Below are 19601 nucleotides of genomic sequence, written 5' to 3' on the forward strand. Positions count from 1 at the left end.
ACATTTCAGGAACAAAGCTGCTTCTGATGGGGTTTATGACTGGTTGTGCAGTTAGGAGACCACCCATAACCGCTAATGCCATTAAAGATATTTAATGTGCAACATGTAACAAAGAAAAGAATTTATAATCTTCACAGGATAAGCCAATACAGGTAATCTTCGAATTAACAACCAATTAAAGTTATGGCATTGAAAAAAGTTACTAATGTCCAGTCCCTGCACTTACAATCATTGCAGTGTCCCTGTGATCACGTGACCATGATCCAGGTTTTCAGCAACCAACTAGCATTTACAATAGTTGCTTGCAGCACTTTAGAGTCAAATGAGCACCATCTGTGACCTTCTCATCTGGCTTCCAACAAGCAAAGTCAATGAGGAAGCCAGCAGGGAAGATCACAAATCATGGCCATGTGATGTCTAGTTTAACTGCTCTTGTGATTTGCTTAACACTAGTGTCCAAACTTTGTAAAATTGTGTGCAGGTCAAGTGATGCTTCACTGCAGCCCTTAAGAATGAATTTTCTGGTCCCAATTGTGGTCATAAGTTGAGGACTACCTCTGTGACTATCCCTACAACATGGCCAAGAGTCAGTTTTCTGTAGTGATTAAAGGGGCCAGGCTAGAAACCAGGAGTTTGTAGGTTCTAATCCTGTCTTAGAGCGATAATCAGCTGGGTGATTCTCTCAGCCCTAGGAAGAAACAGAGACAAACCACTTTTGAAATGTTACCAAGAAAACAGCAGGGATTAGTTGCTAGGAGTCAAGATACAACAACAACAAAACCACACCAAAACAAGCAAACCCCCACAAACCCTAAACTCATGGGTTTTAATTGCGGTTTCTTAAACAAACTATGGTTAGTTTATACATCGTGTTAAAGTGTAAACTATACCAAAACTAATATTATCTTGTTCTTTCTATGTACTTTTCTCTTCTTCTGAGTCTTAGTGCTGATCCATTCTTGACTGACATAAAAACTGTAAAAGCTTCCGGTGTGCTGATTCCATTCTGGTTCTATTGCCTTTGTTTCAAATCACTGTAATTATTTACCTGCCTCTCAAGGTAATTGATGACAAAGCCTAGCAGATTTTTATAGCTGGTCCCTGACAGCATTTGAATAAGAGAGAATACAGCATGCTACTTTTAATCCTGGCCCAGCTAAGTGTGACATAAGGATATATTGCTCTTCCACCGGAAAGAGATGAAGTCTGTGTCAAGAGGACACAGCAGAAACAAGAGGTTGCTAGGGCAAGCAGTCCCTTGTAACAGACTGCAGCTAGGCGACATACTTAGCAAAATCCAGATTGCTTCTTCAGGGCTCAGTGTCATAATGGGATATTGTAAATTCATCAAACAAAAGACGCCTGAGAGAAGAAAAGATAATCTCTTAACCCAAGCCTGTCTGCAGACCTCATATGTATCTTCTGATTCTGGAAGAATAGGAAGTTTACCAATATTGGCTTAAATTCTGGATTTTATCTGTGAGCTACAGAAAGTAGCCTGTCAAACAGAATTACTCCCATTTTAAATTCAGTTGTAACCAAGAACAGATTTGGCCCTTGTCTTTAGAGAGATTTGTCTTCTCCTATTCATCCAATCTTTTTTCAGGATGGAAAATACAGTGAGGAGGTTAAATTCTAGTCCATTTTCATATATCCATGTTTCATCAGTATAAGTAAGCCATACGGATACTTTAGGTTCTGATATTCAAATGAGAAATCAGGGAGGGTATAATCAGTACAAAGTTAAAAGGGTCATGGTCACTAATTAAAATGTCGGAATTCATAATTTATCATAATGCATCCAGTCTGCACATTCCACCTTGAAAATGACCTTGAGCTGTGATCTCAGTCATAATTCTGAGCCAATTTGGAGGAATTTTCTGTCCACCACCCTCCTGTTCTGCACCAGCTAAACTAATGAAGAGTTATCACCCAACTGTTAATTTTGTATTTGTTTTTTCTCTCCCTCATGGACAAACTTTTTTAATCTTGTGAAACCATCTGAGGTCATTCCATCTGACTGCCTTGCTCATATACGAAGCTGCCATGGCAATGCCTTTTTACTCCTTTATTTACAGCTTTATAGAGGGGGAAACCAGTTATTCACTATTAGAATACTGAAAAAGACTTGAAAAAAAATAGAAAAATATTTTTTATGTGAGATACAGGTATGCAGAAGAATTGCCAACAACATCAAGATATATTAGCAAAACATGTTTAAGTTAAATACTGTGATGTTGCTAAGGCAGATTTTCAAGGCAGATCAAATGAAAAAACAGACAGCAGAAGGAATGCTGAAACTCTAATTTATCGGTGTAGGTTATAATAACAGAACCCTGAAATTCTGACAGCATTTCTCTGTCCCTCCCACTTATACCAAAGGGAGTCAAGAGATGGGGCAATCTTGAATTTCTTTCTCATATCTTCCTGGTTTCCTTGGTTAAGTTTATGTTTTCCAAATGGTTGCTTTCTATTTTCTTCAAGCTTACCTACATATTTCTCTATACCTATTTAAAATATTCCCTATTATCATGTTTTGATATTTCCTTACATACTTGGACGTGCATATTATTGTCTTAAACTGTAAGTAATAACATAAATAGGATTTTTGTTTTTGATTTCTAATCAGCTCTCCTGAGTGAAGGGCAATGAGAAATTCTGAATATGGGACAGACCATTTTTGGTAGTGGAAGTTGAGGAAAAATGGGCTGGAAGAAATGAAAGGAAATTAAAGAAACAAGAATAAAATTAGGGTGATTGTAAAAGAAGAAGATACAAGTCCCCTATGAAAAAGTAGTAGAAAATAGATTACTCTCCTGACAGAATGAATGGAAAACAGATGCAAGAACAGAGTGCTGCATGTGCTTGGAACACAATAAAAAGAACTGTAGGAGATGACCAGGTTGAGCTGGAGGGAAGGGTCAAACATATCATAAGTCAGGAATCCTTTTGCCTCATCAGAGATCTAAGTCCAGCTCACCTTGAATTTCTTTGACTCCTATCTACCGCCAATTTACTTTGACCATTAATAGTTCAGATTCTTGTAGAGAGCTTAAGCTTGCAATAAATCTTTATACTTATTTGAACTGCCTGGATTTTTCTGATTTCTCTGGCTTGACAAGAATAATATTATAGACCGCCATAGAAAAGTGTGAAGCTAATTTGTAAGGAAGTATAAAAGAAACACTGTTTGGTGGAATGATGAACTGAACAAGTCTCTACATATAGGAAAAGAAATACAGTAAAAAAAAAGAATGAGAAAAAGACGATACCAAACGTACAGAAAAATTAATATTAAAATATTTGGCATATGTTTGAAAAAGACTAAGCAAGAAGCCTGTAAGAATATGAATAAAACTAAAAATAGGGAATAAAATTAAAGTGAGGAAATGCCAGAAGGAGCATTTTTTTAGATTTGTATAGGAGTAACAATGATATGTTGAATTGAAACTAATGCTATGCAATTTATTTATTTATGTACGGTATTTATTTGATTTTTATCCCACCTTTATTATTGCCTTTTTTAAATAACTCAAGTTTACCAATATACTTAATATTCCTTCTTCCTTCTGTTTTTCCCACAACAGCTCTGTGAGGTGGGCTAGGCTGAAAAAGAATAACTGGCCCACATTCACTCAGCTGGTTCTTCATGCATAAGATGGGACTAGAACTCACATTCTCCCGGTTTCTCTTTTGATGCCTTAACCACTAGACCAAACTGCTTCTAAATCCTGATATCCAGAAACCAATTATGAAAAAGAAGTCATAAATGCTAAGAGAATTTTGACAAATGGTAAAGCTATAGCTGCAGATGGTGTAACCTGTGAAATGTTGAAATAAAATTGTAGTTTTCTTATGGAGTAACTATGCAATTTAAATGTGTGTATATGTCAACTCCACTAGATGGATCAAACCAGGAAATAAACTGCAGAACCTTTTTTTTTAAAATTGAGCTTGGCTATAATAACAGTTATCTTGAAAATCTGTTTGTGTTGTACAGTACTTTCTCTTCCTTTTTATAGTTCAGTGAATTGAGAGCCATCTGTGTGGTCCACTTTTGAATGTTATCTGCTATTTTGGACTTAAAAATGTTTTGTTGTCTTTTGGAGATATGTCTTTTGCATATCTCTGTCAAGGTCATATTCCTTACTCTCTTCTACATTATCAAGACTGTATCTAGTGAAGAATGCTATTGTTGTTTCCCTATATTCAAGGAAGAGTAGCCAGAATGAATAAGTAGATTAAGTGGATTAGTTTGATAAATTTGCGTGGGAAGGTATTTATTGGGATTCTGACTGAAAAGGTTTAGAGATGACTGAGAGCAAAATATGGGACATGCTGTTCAGTTAAATCTTGAGTGGGTGGAGAGTAGATTTTTGCTCTTTGGTGGGTCACTGAGAAATTTTATGAATGGAAAAAAAATATTGTAATTGTGCTGATTTAGAGAAAACATAAAAAGTAAATATGATTGGTTTGTCAAACTTGCACATGAAAATGACTTTGACTGTTTAGTGATGAATGGCATAAGAACCACATACTCCTTCTTTAACACCCACTTGTTCAGCAACTGTTCAAAGTTACTACAGTACTGAACAAGGGGTACTTAGGTCCTTGTAGTTGCAGATGACGCAGCATCCCTATGGTCATGTGATCATGATTTGGGCACTCAGCAACCAGCTTGCATTTGTGACATCATGGTGTCCTGTGGTCACGTGTTCATCATTTGCTATTTTCCCTGCCGACTTCCCCCGAGCAAAGTCAATTGGGAAGCTAGCAGGAGATTGCAAATGGAGACCGCATGATTGCAGGACATTGGGATTGTGTGGAATTCACCTAACAATGGCAACATTTTCTCTGCTGGAAGTCCCCTTGTGAGTTGGTGTGGTGATGTGATGTTGCATCCACAACTACGTCAGTTAGTGACAGAAACCCTGGCCCCAATTACCATTGGTAAATGGGGCTACTTATATGATGGAAACAAATGGTGTGAAAATAACAAGTGTTTCAGCACTGGAAAAGGAACAGGATAATGTGTTATACTCTCTAGGTAGTTTAATGTGTGCCTTTAGAAATGTAGGCATGCTTGAGATGACATTAGAAGTATAGTTTCATGTAATTTTGTATTAATCTACCTCTTTTCTAAATGCACTACAAAGGTTTGATCTAGTAGTTAAAGCACCATGCCAGAAACCAGGAGACTGCTAATTCTAGGCTTGTCTTTAGCCATGAAAGCTGGCTGGATGACTTTGGGCCAGTCACACACTCTCTCAGCTCACAATATCAGGTTTAGGTGGCAACACAGTTGTTCAATTCCTGCTGCTGGTTGATTTAATAAGCAGATCCTGCACATTTGTGGGAAATTCTAGGAAGGAAAAAAAATAGCACAGTAACACACATGCCCAAATGAAAGTAACAAGACCCCTATGATAGTGTGGTGATGTCTATAAAAGGAACATGGTAGGTTGAGATAGTTTGGTCACATAGAGAAATAAATGAAGAAAGGATTATATGAAGGAAGAATGAATGCATTGAGAAAAGATAAGATGTGGTTTAATGAGTCTCGAAAAAGAAAAGCACTGATATAATAAAAACAAGAATGGGTTACAAAAATAAATAGCTATGGAGAGGTATAGTGAATGATGTTAGTATAAATTAGATTTAGCTATATTTCCTTTTATTATCTCATGCCTTTATTCCTTTTCTATATAATGTTGTGTACCCTGAAGTGTGACAGATACCTTTGCATATATGGGTACTTTGTGCTATTCCTAGGGTAAATAATTACATATACAAGTCTGTTCAAAGGAGGAACTACAATAATAATGCCATCCTACACCTGCTTTCTCAGAAATAATTCCTGCTGAGTTTTGTGGGCTTTAATCCCAAGTGATACACAGTTTCAGCCTGATTAGCAAAGTTTAGGAGCAAAAGATGATGTTTGTTCATATCATCTCACTACCGGTACTACCGTGATTCGAATTATATTCCTCGGCAGGCAGCTTCTGATAAGTCAAAGCCTCCCCCTTATGGCTTTACATTGAAATCAGCCAGGGCTTTCCCAAATGAGTTTCATAGCTCAGTTTTGGTAGTTATATACTAATATCAACTTGCCTCTGACTCAGTAGTGCTTGAATTATATAGTATTTTTTAAAGTGGCCAAGATCTAACTAGATTTCAGTCAGTTGCAAGGATATATATATAGATGCCACGAGGAACAATGTGTTGTTAAGGGGAAACTGTTACAGACCTTATTTATCCTATCATTTTCCAGAAGGACTAAATGGCAGATAAGTATATGGGAGCGATTTACTTAACATTTGCTTTCCTATAAATAAATTCCACTGGTAGGCTGTAGGTGCAGGCTTTGGAAACTACAGCAATGCTACCCCCATGTGGCTTGGTGAATCAATTGCAAGACAAGGAATCTCAAAAACCCTGGTGCAAGTCTTTGGAAAGCTATGCCCCACTTCTCTCCCATGGTCCACCCGCGTTTTCCCCCCTTGCAGCCTAGGTCATAATATATCATCCTTCTTCAGGAGAGGACAGTCACTGACATAAGGGACAGGCCGCTACAATCTTTTCTACTTTCAATTCAAATCACACCTCACTTCTTTCCATCTCCTAGGGTGCAACTAGAGTGTGGCAATAATGGTTCTGCCCTCATTTGCACTTCAGCTATTGTACCACAAACACCACATTCCATCCTTGGCCGCACAATATTGCCTGTATCTTGTTCTCCCCAACTCTCCAATGGATCTGACAACTTTAAGACTTCATTAGCTGCATTGGTATCAAAGTAGTACTTTCCTTTTCATTTGGACACCAAGCCACGACACCTGCAAGGTATGGAAAGCTTTCTATGCCTTATTACTCATTGCCCTAGTCATGAAACCAATAGCAGGTGTGATAAGAGGTGTATTTTTTGGAGTCACGTTCTTCCAGTCACTAATTTATCTCTCAGCATTTGCTCTCTTGGAACTTTGTTTCCTAATTTTTCTCTATTTTCTGCTGACACTTTTGTTTCTGATGCCAACTTCTCTCCAAGTCCCTAACAAAGTAGAGGGGAGAAAAGGAAGCTCCCACAATTACACTTGGAGGTAAAAATGGGTAATTCTTCACTCTCTAATTTTAGAAGTATGTATTTTGAAATGCTTATTAAGATTCACTTGCTTCTCTTCTTGTGATTGCATTGACTACAAAATAATGGGTAAGTTGGTGACTGGCCATTTCCCCCCTGTATTTTTCAGTTTCAATCACTCTCACCTTCCTATAATGCCCATCTACTGGTGAGTTTTAGTTGAACTGACCTGCAGGACTAACTAGTTTTTCAGTAAGGACTTCTCTCCTCTCTGGAGTGATTTCTGCTCTGTTGTTTTTTCAAGAAGAGTGAAATAATGGAATGATATTACAGATTACTGGTGTAATTGCAAAATAATGTAGCAGTGAAATAATGTGAAAACCAAGAGAGCATAACAATAAGATAATAAAACTGACTGCTTACAGAAGAATCTCAAAGTAGGCATGTATCACCTATATAAGGAAGGAAGGAAGGAAGGAAGGAAGGAAGGAAGGAAGGAAGGAACATTTTATATAAAAGTGCTGCTTATGATTTTCTTTCATTGTTCTGATTTTGTTTTTTAAACTTGATCAAACTTAGGTTACAACAGAATGAGATCTAGGACAAAGGTGTCAAACTCGCAATGACACATCATCATGTGACGTATCACAATTTTCCCCCCTTCGCTAAACTGGGGGGGGCATGGCCAGCACATGACACCTTTGGCCCATGGACCACGAGTTTGATACCCCTAGGAGATGGGAGTTATGAAGGAGCCTAGAAATAATGAAAAGTTTGCTGCTGCCATTGCTGCTGCCATATACTCGGCAGAAGATGAAAGGGAAGGAAATCAGTGGACTTAGATAGGTAGATAGTTAGATAGACGATAGATAGATAGATAGATAGATAGATAGATAGATAGATAGATAGATAGATAGATAGATAGATAGATAGATAGATAGATAGATAGATAGATAGATAGATAGATAGATAGATAGATAGATAGATAGATAGATAGATAGATAGATAGATAGATAGATAGATAGATAGATGATGATGATAGATAGATAGAGATGGATGGATGGATGGATGGACAGACAAAGGAGGGAGAATGAAAACAGTGAAAAAAACAGATCCAGCTTCCATGGTGGGCTCCTAATGCTCCAGTCAAACCCAGTACATGGTCTTCCCTTTTACAAAAGAGAGCATGTGGTAGTGAGAAATAGGATGTGGTATCATTCCTGCTACACTGGACCTGCCAGTTAACAGCCCCATTTTTCAGCTGCTTTTGCCTTGCTTCCAATGGCCTGAGCTTGCAGATTCTGTTGGGGGGGTAAACGTCTGCTGTGTTAGAAAATGAGTCTCCCTTTCCCTGCTGTTCCTCCCCCTTCCCCCAGCAGAGATCAAAGATAGCATGCATATCAAAGCAGCAAATAAGAGGCGTGGGGCATGTTGCCAAGTAGTGCTATTAATGGCCAGAACTGGCCTTATTGCCATGAGATGTATTCGGTAGTTGCCTTGGAAACAACAGATGTTAAGTGCTAGGAGACCCTCCACAAATAAAAAGATCCATCATTCATTTGCTGCTACAGAATGCTGCAAATGACTCTTCCAGTGAGAGAGATACCTTTGGGAATTCCCACAAAGACCGTAGCCCTGAGCCCAAGCTGCCCCAGTCCTAGGTGTATTTTACTCATCAGGGTTCATCCCTCCTATGCCATAAATGCAACTCAAAATCCTAGCCTGCCTGGAGAGAGCATCTTCCTAGTCAGATGTCCTAATCCCCTTCTATTACTTTCCTTATATCTTCCCATTGATATGAGGTGAACATCTTATGACATGAACTAAACATGCAGGCTGGCAATGGGAAAGCTCTAGTCCTTACCTCCAATCAGCCCATTGTGATCCAAAGATAGCTCTGGCTGGTTCAAATTTCTATGCTGAACTTTTGTGTAATTTCTGTTTTCTTCTCTTCAACCTGCATTTTGACAGACTACAGCCTTGGATAGTCTTTTAATAACCTTCAAATGGGTTGTGGTTTTAATTGCAAGCCAAACTTTTGGAGAATTGAAATCTTGACAGATCTAGAGGATACCACCTTGGAGAAGCCTCGTCTAGGCAAAGGTTTCGCATTTTAATGATTCTATCATTAAGAAGATCCTTCTTTTCTTAGACTGGGGCAAAGTACTGGACCTTATGTACCCATGATGTCAATAAAGTCTTGGATGATGAATATTTCCAATGATACGAAAACACTGAAATGAGGCCGCTGCTGGATTTTAAAGACCAAATGTATACAGTAGCCACAGGGTTTTCTTCTTCATTATTCTCTCTTATTTCCCCATACCAGGATAAATTGTGAGGGGCTGCATTTCTCAGGAACAAACTGTCTCAGTTATAGGATGGTTTCTTTGAGAATGGCTATGCCAAACCTCTTTTTCTACTTTCTTAAAAATAGAGTTTGTATACAACCGTGTATGTCTTTAACTTGTCCGCAGGTCCTTCTAAGAGAATTTGAGAAAGCTGTACTACACGCAGCTTTTAAAGAATTCTAAGTAAACTATTGTTGGCTTTCCCTGAACAATCTTAAAAAATGAACTTTTGTTAGGAGTCCATCTATTCTCTTCCTAGGTGCAGTATCTGGAGTTTCTTGGGAGTAACTCCCAGTTTTAAATGGGTTCAAACTCATTTATCTGTAATGTAGCTTTATGGAAAGTATGAACAGCTTTCTCAAATAACATTTTGGAAAGTGAGGGAATTGTTGTTAAGGCATAGAGAACAAGTGTTAGTTCCTCTAACCTGTGAATCAGAACCACAACCCTAAATGCCATCATTTTTACTATTTTTAAAATCAATTTCACAGAGTAAACTTCAGAGAAAACTTCCCAGAAAACCAGGGTGCACCCTGGGATTGGTGCACAGATAGGAGCTGAAGAGCAGCAATTTGGTCCAGGTCCTCAGTCACCCGCCTAGCAAGGCCTCAGCTGAATCATCATCAGATCCTCATGGAAAACTTAAGTTGACTGGGATAGGCTAATTCAACAGGATGGATCTTCTTGCTTGGGTGAGGTATTAGCAAATCAGAGAGCATCCAAAGAATGATCTCTCCATAGTAATGAAGTGATACTAATAACCTCACATAGTAGATTTCACTGAAACTGCCCCAAGACAAAACACAGACCTAGTGCCCAATATGCACTGAGCTCTATATTACCTGGGACAGGTCCATAGTTGCCATAGGGACTAGGAGCACCTGAGTTGTCCTGGATTCACCAAGCAGCAGGTCCCTTGAGGCTGTGACTCTGCTATCTCCACCATTACATTTGCTAGTAGCATGACCACATGCAGCCAGTCTCAAGATCACGCATAATGCAAATCACATAACTTTGTTTTTGTGTATTTAAAACATGGCCCATGTGAGGTCCCCTGCTCTCCCAGGTAATTCCTCTGTGTTCAAGCTCAGCTTATGTGCCAAACTGAAAAATATTTCTACAGGTTTGTAGCCCTGTGTTCATTCTCTGAAATGAAACTGCCTGGTAATGGGTTTTATTAAAAGGTTTTGAAAGTATCATTGAAAGATTCTTTCAATGGATGTAAAGATTCTCCATTCTTCCCTTGAAACTAACTTTCTATCTCCTTGTTAGTTCCCCAGTATCAGCCTTTCCTGAGCTTGGTTCCTAGTTGCATGAAAAAACTGTCAGATTTTGTTTGACTCTGTTTGCAGTAGAAACACATTTTCAATAGCTAAGTTCAACTCTGCACGAAGTGGCTACCAGGCAAAAAAAAAAAAAGCAATACACATTTGACAATAAAACTATACAGAAGTAGCTGTCTCCATTTTGAGTTTCTCTCAAAAACCTGGTCATCAGTAATAGCAATGAATGATTCAGTTTTATTCAGTTTTTCATATCATTTCAAGTAGATACCTGGATAAACTTAGTGAACAACATGTATTGTCAATACATATAAACAAGTGCAAAGGTTGAAGTAGAAGGAATGTCATCCATTAGATTGGCTACCTTTGTCTCAAAGACATCCTCAACCAGAGTATTCTGGAGGGTGTGTGGTGTGGTGACTGTACATACTTTTCTACATGTGTACAGATAGTCCTCGAATTACAACAATTCATTTAGTGACCGTTCAAAGTTATAATGGCACTGAAAAAAGTGACATGACCATTTTTCACAGTTATGTCCTTTCCAGCATCCCCATGGTCATGTGATCAAAATTCAAATGCTTGGTAACTGATTCATATTTATGACTGTTGTTGGAGTCATGTGATCACCTTTTACGAACTTCTGACAAGCAAAATCAATGGGGAAACCAGATTCACAGTATTGTTAACTTCACAAACTTAACCATTGCAGTAATTCATTTAACAGTTGCTGTGATTCACTAAACAACTGTGACAAGAAATGTTGTAAAATAGGGCAAAACATATTTGACAAATGTCTCAGTTAACAAAAGAAATTTGGGCTCAATTGTGGTCGTTAAGTCAAGGACTACGGTACCAGTATTTCTATATAACTCAGCTTTTACAATGGAACCACTAGTTGAGATGAATTAGATCCATAGACAAAATTTAAAATAAAACATTATTTTTGAATCAATTCTAAAACCAGCCTGTAGAAGGCCAGAAAATGATCAATATGTTTAGCAAACACAAACATTCTGGATAAATATTTCCTATACTGCTGGATCAAGTATTTCATCTGTTCACAGACAACAGTACAGTAATATTGCTTCTTTCCGGCATCAAATAATGTTCTGTTGTGACCACGCATTTCAGAGTTGTGTGTTTTGAGAAATACATTGCTTTTGCAGTAGCTTTTAATTTGGGATCTTGGTAATTTACAAAGCTGCTTTTGGATATAGCAATCTGCAAATGTATGTGATTCTATGATTCCATAATGGGCAAAATCTGGAAATCTGTAATTAGGTTACCTTTTGGCTCTTAATACTTCTTATTTAAGAGGAAAAAATTGTGTATGTGTGTAGCTTTTGATCCATTCAAATAATCTTAAGGGTTCAATTTATTGCCTGGCTTTAACTAACTTTATCAACAAAGAAATATTCCAAATAATCATTTTGGTACACTTTCTAGAAGTTTTTTTTGAAAGTTGGTGGTGGTAGAACTTAATTAAAAAGCACGGCTGCCTTCTAGAATTAAATTGATCTATACCAATTCCAGAAGATAGCAAAATGGGACACTGGTTGGCTCACAAATCCCTAGCTATTTTTTTAACCATTTTTTTTTAAACCAATGTATTGAAGAAAGTCAGTTGAAGAAGAATGTGAATATCCTGATTCTTCCAGCCTAAAGGCATCTTGTGGTTGTTACAAACACCCCTGGAATTCTTGAACAAACATTTGGAGAGATGGCCTCAACTTCTTTGAAAGCAAGAATGGCTATCTTGTTTTCATCAATGATCAAGTAAGGTTTAGCAGGGCTTTCCTTTCAAAGGTTAAATATTTTTGACCGTGATTTGAAAAGAATGAGCATTGTGGAGAATAGCCCATTAATATGGCCTAGCCCAACTATTGGAAGAAATATCTATCTGGTTCAATTCCAAGCCAGGAAAAAGACATTGGAAACATGGAGGCTGATTGGAAAGATGGCTTAATGGTGAAGCAGAAGCACATGGGTGGTTCTGGGCAGCTGACCACATGGAGTTGAGACAGAGGGGTACCTTCAGTTGACCTTTGCACTTGAACTTCCTGTTCAAGAACATGTATTCTGTTGGCTGTTGTAGGGGTCATAACTAGTTGTAGGTTGTCTGAGTCCCAAGTTTGGTTGAATTTTGCTGGATGATGCAATGTCCCCAGGTGATTATGCTATGTGGTGAGCTCTGCTGCTAGATGGGGTTAATCCCCTGGAGGGTCATGTCTTAATCCCATCACCCTGGATCTGAAGATACCTTGTAGATAGACTGGCCCAGGGAGCCACTTTCTATCTTAAAACATGCTTCTTCTTTTACCATCCAGGGAAATATAATCTTCTGCTTTTTAAATATTTCCTAAAATATTTCATTCTTCTGGGAAGTGGGCGGCTTCCCACACAACTATGCCCTCTAATTTTGAACAAAAGAAATAGTTTGTGGAAGCACCTAGTTTCACAAATTTTTTCTTATGGACTACACATGAAGATACAGAGACAGAGATTAACATAGGATCCACATGAGATGCACAACCTGTTTCCTGCATTAACTGCTGTGTTCCCTTTGTTGGAACACTTCTCGGGCATTACAACACCTGCCAAATGCTTTTTGGATCGGATCTAATGTCAAAGTCCTCGATGGTAGAAATAGTCTGATTCAGAGGATGCTATCCAACTGGGCAATTAACAAGGTACTAAACACAAGTACGTCAACCTTATGGTGCAAATCTGTCCTAGTTTCAAGATGGTGTGACAGTGCTGAGCTCTGCTGCCCTCTGCAGTGATGACGAGAGCAAATCGGGAGCAACCGTGTGAATAATGTCTGCACAGGGAAATATCATGTGGCCCCAAAGGAGGATTCCGGAATCAGGGAGAACCTTCTCTTTACCCATCAGAGGTTTTCTTTGCTATTGCTCTGTCTTGTCTTGTCTTTTCCTCATTAATAACCATGCTATAACTAGCTTTCTGGTCTTTTCCACAGCGGTGGGAAACAGTTCATCTGAGGTCTAATCTAAAGTGAAGGATTTATTTTTGGGTCCTTGTAACCTAGCAATAGGTACACGTGACCAGTAGTGGCTGCGCCATGAATATGCATTGTCTTCTCCAGGCTGAGATCCTCAGTTAACCAAGGCTCTCTTGAGAGCTATAAAAGATTGGAAGGCACTCAGCCTGACTTCAACAGAGCCAGCAGCTGCTAAATGCCTAACAATGTGCAAAGGTATGGCGGATGAGAGGCTGAAAACGCAGCTTTCAGGGACTGGCTATTGCGGTGGGAAACTGGCAGCATCTCTTTCCTGCTACTATTTTTGTCAGCCCCGCAATGAAAGTAGATGATGCAGGAGAAAAGAAGGGACAGATAAAAATAAACAGCTGCTCACTTCCCTAAATAGCAGCATATATGCCTAAAGGGAGGGGGGCTAATAGCTTCGTGGCAGAAGCATATTTTGCATGAGAAAGATTCATTTCGTGCCAGCACTTTGGAGGGGAAAGCATATTTCAGCCAAAATGCCTAAAACAAATACCAGAAAAATCATAAATTCTGGGCACAGAATTTATCCTCCAGAGAAACAGGATTTCCACTAAAACTCAAACAAAAAACCAAGTCATTAGCCTTTGTGTGGCTGTAAAAACTAGTTTTGTAAGAATATAGGCAATGCATGAGAATAGTTTAGAACATGGCAGTGATTGAGACAGGATTGCTAGGGGATAGGAGCAAAAGTCCCATCATAAACTTTCATTCTTGTATTTTTATGTAATTTAAGAAGCTTTGGGGCTTCTCATCTGAAAGCAACATAAATAAGAAAATTTTACACATGACTCTTTATTCATGTGTACATTGGCTAGTAATGCAAAATCAAAGATTTAACTGTCAGAATGCAAGTACATTTTTAAATCTTTTTTTCGGTCTTATTAATGGGAATTGCCCATGACACAGGTAACACGAGAAAAATTAATGGGTTTGATTTTTATTCAAGATCAGTTTTCATACAAATGGTGATAGATGAATGAACATAATTTAATTAACCTCCCAAAGCTACCCCCACTTCAAACAAATGGAAGCACACCGTGTTTGCCCTCCTCTTATTCATTTCCTTACTTAATGGTACGTATTTATAAGATGAAAAGGAAGGACTCAGTGGAGAAAAACCTAACGCTGGGAACGACTGAGGGCAAAAGAGGAAGGGGGCAACAGAGAATGAGGTGTCTGGAGGAAGTCACTGAAGCAGTTGGCGTGGACTTCGGGGGATGGCAGAGGTCAGGAAGGCCTAGAGCAGGGGTGTCCAACCTTGGCAACTTTAAGACTTGCTGGCTGAGGAATTCTGGGAGTTGAAGTCCACAAGTCTTAAAGTTGCCAAGGTTGGACACCCCTGGCCTAGAGGAACATTGTCCATGGGGTTGTGATGGATCAGACACAACTTCACAACTAATAACAACAAAATTATAAGAAGATAATCATCGTCATATCTTAGCTCACAGTACTACCTACTAGAGAAAAACGAAAGCGCCTAAGCTTTCTCCCCCAAGTCTAAATATAGTGACTATTAAAAATCTGATGAAAGGTATTTTGAAATAGAGGTAGAACAGGTCAAAGACTTTATGATAAAGTGGGGTAAGAATTTTGGTTATAACACACAGATGAATCAATGGGAAAATATTTGCTTAAAAGAATTAAAATATGCATTACATTATGATTTTAAGGATCATTTTTATAAAACAATGTATTGTTGGAACAGGATGCCAAAGAAATTATCCATAATGTGCAAAGGCACTTCAAATATATGTTGGAAATGTGTACAACATTCCATCATGTTTGATGAACATATAAAAAAACCTTTTAAAAAGGTGGATTCAAATTTGCATAGGATTTTTTTAAAAAAATATTATATTGAAGCCAGATCTTTTCCTTTTAGGATTGACAGTTGGAAAAGAGCCATGGAATATTATTTCAGAATATGATTACTATGACAAGATTATGATATGCACAAATTGGGAGGATTTGGCACATCCCAGCAGAAAGGAGGAAAAAGTTGGTGAGACTAACAGATCTTTCTGAGATAGATAAACTGACTTCTTTGATTAAAGAAAAGGCAGTATCTACTTTGATTGTGACTGGAAACCCTTTATGGATTTTTTGTGTAAAAATAAAAAAAAATGAACATGATTTAGGGTTTTGATGATTATGCATGTTAGGATATTAGAGAGAAGATGGTCATGATGTAACTTTAGAGAAAGAAAGAGGTCAAAATATAATTGTACTTATAACCACTGCAAAGAATATTGGAATCCACTTCTTTATTGTCTCTATATCTTTCTTTATAGTTTTCTTTTTCTATTTTATTGTTTTCTTTTCTGGCTGCAGTTTTATTCTTTTCTGTTATTTTCTTTTTTACTTTGCTGTTCTAATTTGTTGTAATTTTTATTGTTTTAAATCGTTTAATAAAATTTATTTTAAAAAATGGTGAGGAAAGCTAAGGCAGGAGCTTTTGCAAATAATAAAGTGAACCACCCTGAAGCTCCATGAAGCCATATTATTTGAAATAAAAGACTAATGTTACTGGCAACATTGTGGATTCCCAGAGAATTAGATGACTGTTACCTAATTCTTGAGTTGAACTATCCCTAACCTTCTATATCTTGATCCACTTGAATCCATTGCGGCATCTAAACAATTAAATCCTGTGGTTCACCAGATTTCCCTATACTAGAAGCAATGAGAAAGATATTCTCTAATGCTGAGGACGGTTGCAAAATAAGTTGAGGGAAAACAAATGAGGTATCAGCTGTTTCATAGCCTGGGGAGAGATGAAACCAGTGAATCTGTGGTGGCGCAGTGGTTAAAGTGTAGTATTGCGGGCTAACTCTGCCGACTGCCAGCAGTTTGATTCTGACCTGCTCAAGGTTGACTTAGCTTTCCATCCTCCTGAGGTCAGTAAAATTGATTGCTGGGAGCAATATGCTGACTCAGTAAACTTCTTAAAGAGGGCTACAAAGCACTGTAAAGTAGTATATAAGTTTAAGTGCTATTGCTATCTATAGTAGAAAGAAATGTTCCCACTTTTAAATTTTTGCTCCCTCAGCCTGGAGGTGTCTTTCACATTTAACAGATATTTTGCTCCTCATTTTCAGTCTACCAAGGTATTAGAAATCTCCACCACTACATTCAGGAGCTTCCAGTATATTTTGTGGATTTACATAATCTGTATTAAGCCATGAGTTGTTGAATTATAGATGGCTGTCTTTGGGAAACATACAGTGGTGGGATTCAATTTTTTTTACTACCGGTTCTGTGGGCGTGGCTTGGTGGGCATGGCAGGGGAAGGATACTGTAAAATCTCCAGTCAGAGGTGGGATTTGCTGGTTCTCTGAACTACTCAAAATATCCGCTACCGGTTCTCCAGAACTGGTCAGAATCTGCTGAATACCACCTCTGGAAACATACCAAAGCTTAAGAAACTTTATTATGGCTGCCTATGTGTGGAGTTTATATTACATACTTTGGTTAACAGAGGTTGTATTTTTAAGGAAGTGGAAAGAACTGACCGTTATACAGCCTTAATGAAATTATTTTTGTTTTTTGCCTTTCTCTGCAGGAACTGAGTGATGGTTTCGGCTGGTGGGAGTGGGAAACTACTTATATAAGAGGGTGATGAAGTAAGAAGGTTCAACATAGAAGCAGGAGGAGATTTTTAATGAAGAGTTCCAATCAGTAATTCGATTCTTGCATTAGATTGTTTTATTTGGTTTGCTTTCTTAGTTTCATATTTCCTTCTGATGAAAATTGTGCTCTATGAACATTGATGAATTAGCTTGCTAAGGTCTAATCTCTTTAGGAACTATGCGCTGGTAACCTGGCCAGCAAGTTGTCCCTATATATTAAACCTGACATTAGTCTAGGGCTATCTGTAAAAGTCCAGGCAACAAAGTAGCAAAGAAATATAGGAAACTAACTAAAAGCATTGTTTTTTTAACAGCACGAATACAGTAGCCTTACGTAGACCAGAGTGAAATACACTGCTCAAAAAAATAAAGGGAACATTTAAACAACACAATGTAACTCCAAGTCAATCACACTTCTGTGAAATCAAACTGTCCACTTAGGTAGCAACACTGATTGACAATCAATTTCACATGCTGTTGTGCAAATGGAATAGACAACAGGTGGAAAGCAGAGGCAGTTAGCAAGACATCCCCAATAAAGGAGTGGTTCTGCAGGTGGTGACCACAGACCACTTCTCAGTTCCTATGCTTTCTGGATGATGGTTTGGTCACTTTTGAATGCTGGCGGTGCTTTCACTCTAGTCGTAGCATGAGACGGAGTCTACAACCCACACAAGTGGCTCAGGGTAGTGCAGTTCATCCAGGATGGCACATCAATGCGAGCTGTGGCAAGAAGGTTTGCTGTGTGTCAACATAGTGTCCAGAGCACAGAGGCACTACCAGGAGACATCAGGAGACGTGGAGGAGGCCGTAGGAGAGCAACAACCCAGCATCAGGACTGCTACCTCCGCCTTTGTGCAAGGAGGGACAGGAGGAGCACTGCCAGAGCCCTGCAAAATGACCTCCAGTGGGCCGCAAATGTGCATGTGGCTGCTCAAACTGTCAGAAACAGACTCCATGAGGGTGGTATGAGGGCCCGACGTCCACAGGTGAGGTTTGGGCTTATAGCTCAACACCGTGCAGGACGTTTGGCATTTTCCAGAGAACACCAAGATTGGCAAATTCACCACTGGTGCCCTGTGCTCTTCACAGATGAAAGCAGGTTCACACTGAGCACATGTGACAGACATGGCAGGGTCTGGAGACGCCATGGAGAATGTTCTGCTGCCTGAAACATCCCCCAGCATGACTGGTTTGGCAGTGGGTCAGTAATGGTGTGTGGTGGCATTTCTTTAGGGGGCCGTACAGCCCTCCATGTGCTCACCAGAGGTAGCCTGACTGCCATTAGGTACCAAGATGAGATCCTCAGACCCTTTGTGAGACCATATGCTGGTGCGGTTGGCCCTGGGTTCCTCCTAATGCAAGACAATGCTAGACCTCATGTGGCTGGAGTGTATCAGCAGTTCCTGCAAGATGAAGGCATTGATGCTATCAACTGGCCTGCCCATTCCTCAGACCTGAATTCAGTTGGGCACATCTTGGACATCATGTCTCACTCCATCCACCAATGCCACATTGCAGCACAGACTGTCCAGGAGTTGGGGGATGCTTTAGTCCAGGTGTGGGAGGAGATCCCTCAGGAAACCATCCGCCACCTCATCAGGAGCATGCCCAGGCATTGTAGGGAGGTCATACAGGCACGTGGAGGCCACACACACTATTGAGCCTCATTTTGACTTGTTTTAAGGACATTACATCAAAGTTGGATCAGCCTGTAGTGTTTTTTTACCACTTTCATTTTGAGTGTAACTCCAAATCCAGACCTCCATGGGTTGCTAAGTTTGATTTCCATTGATCATTTTTGTGTGAGTTTGTTGTCAGCACATTCAACTATGTAATGAACGAAGTATTTAATAAGAATATTTCATTCATTCAGATCTAGGATGTCTTATTTTTGTGTTCCCTTTATTTTTTTGAGCAATGTACTTTGAAATAATTAGTCTTGCCAATGCAGCAGACGATGGGCTAATAGCTGCAGCCTGCACAGCCATCTGGAGCTCAGAGCTACTAGACAGGTGACCTAAATCTCAGTTGCTGCTAGACAGGTGGTTGAAGCCAAGTGTCTGCTATCAAGTCACTTTCCATTGCCTTTTAAAGGATGCCACAGGGCTGATTTCCTAAAGCAGTACAAATGGAGAATAGACAGCAGCTTCTGGATGATACATCCCGAATCTCCAGAGACAGGGAATATAATATGAAAATATCACACTGCAAGATACCACATTGGCC

The 19601-nt window shown here is 39.0% G+C and overlaps 1 long non-coding RNA gene across 1 annotated transcript; it reads left to right on the top strand.

Annotated features, from left to right (window-relative positions):
* The first annotated feature begins 13810 nt into the window (after positions 1-13810).
* Positions 13811-17430, top strand: LOC148126120 (uncharacterized). The gene is made up of 3 exons (XR_015742842.1): positions 13811-13932; positions 15626-15745; positions 17306-17430. It is a non-coding gene; the product is annotated as an uncharacterized LOC148126120 (long non-coding RNA).
* Positions 17431-19601: the final 2171 nt, after the last annotated feature.

This window comes from Pseudonaja textilis, chromosome 3 (genome assembly GCF_049901715.1).
Source record: "Pseudonaja textilis isolate UNSWEBS1 chromosome 3, rPseTex1.2, whole genome shotgun sequence".
NCBI lineage: Eukaryota > Metazoa > Chordata > Lepidosauria > Squamata > Elapidae > Pseudonaja > Pseudonaja textilis.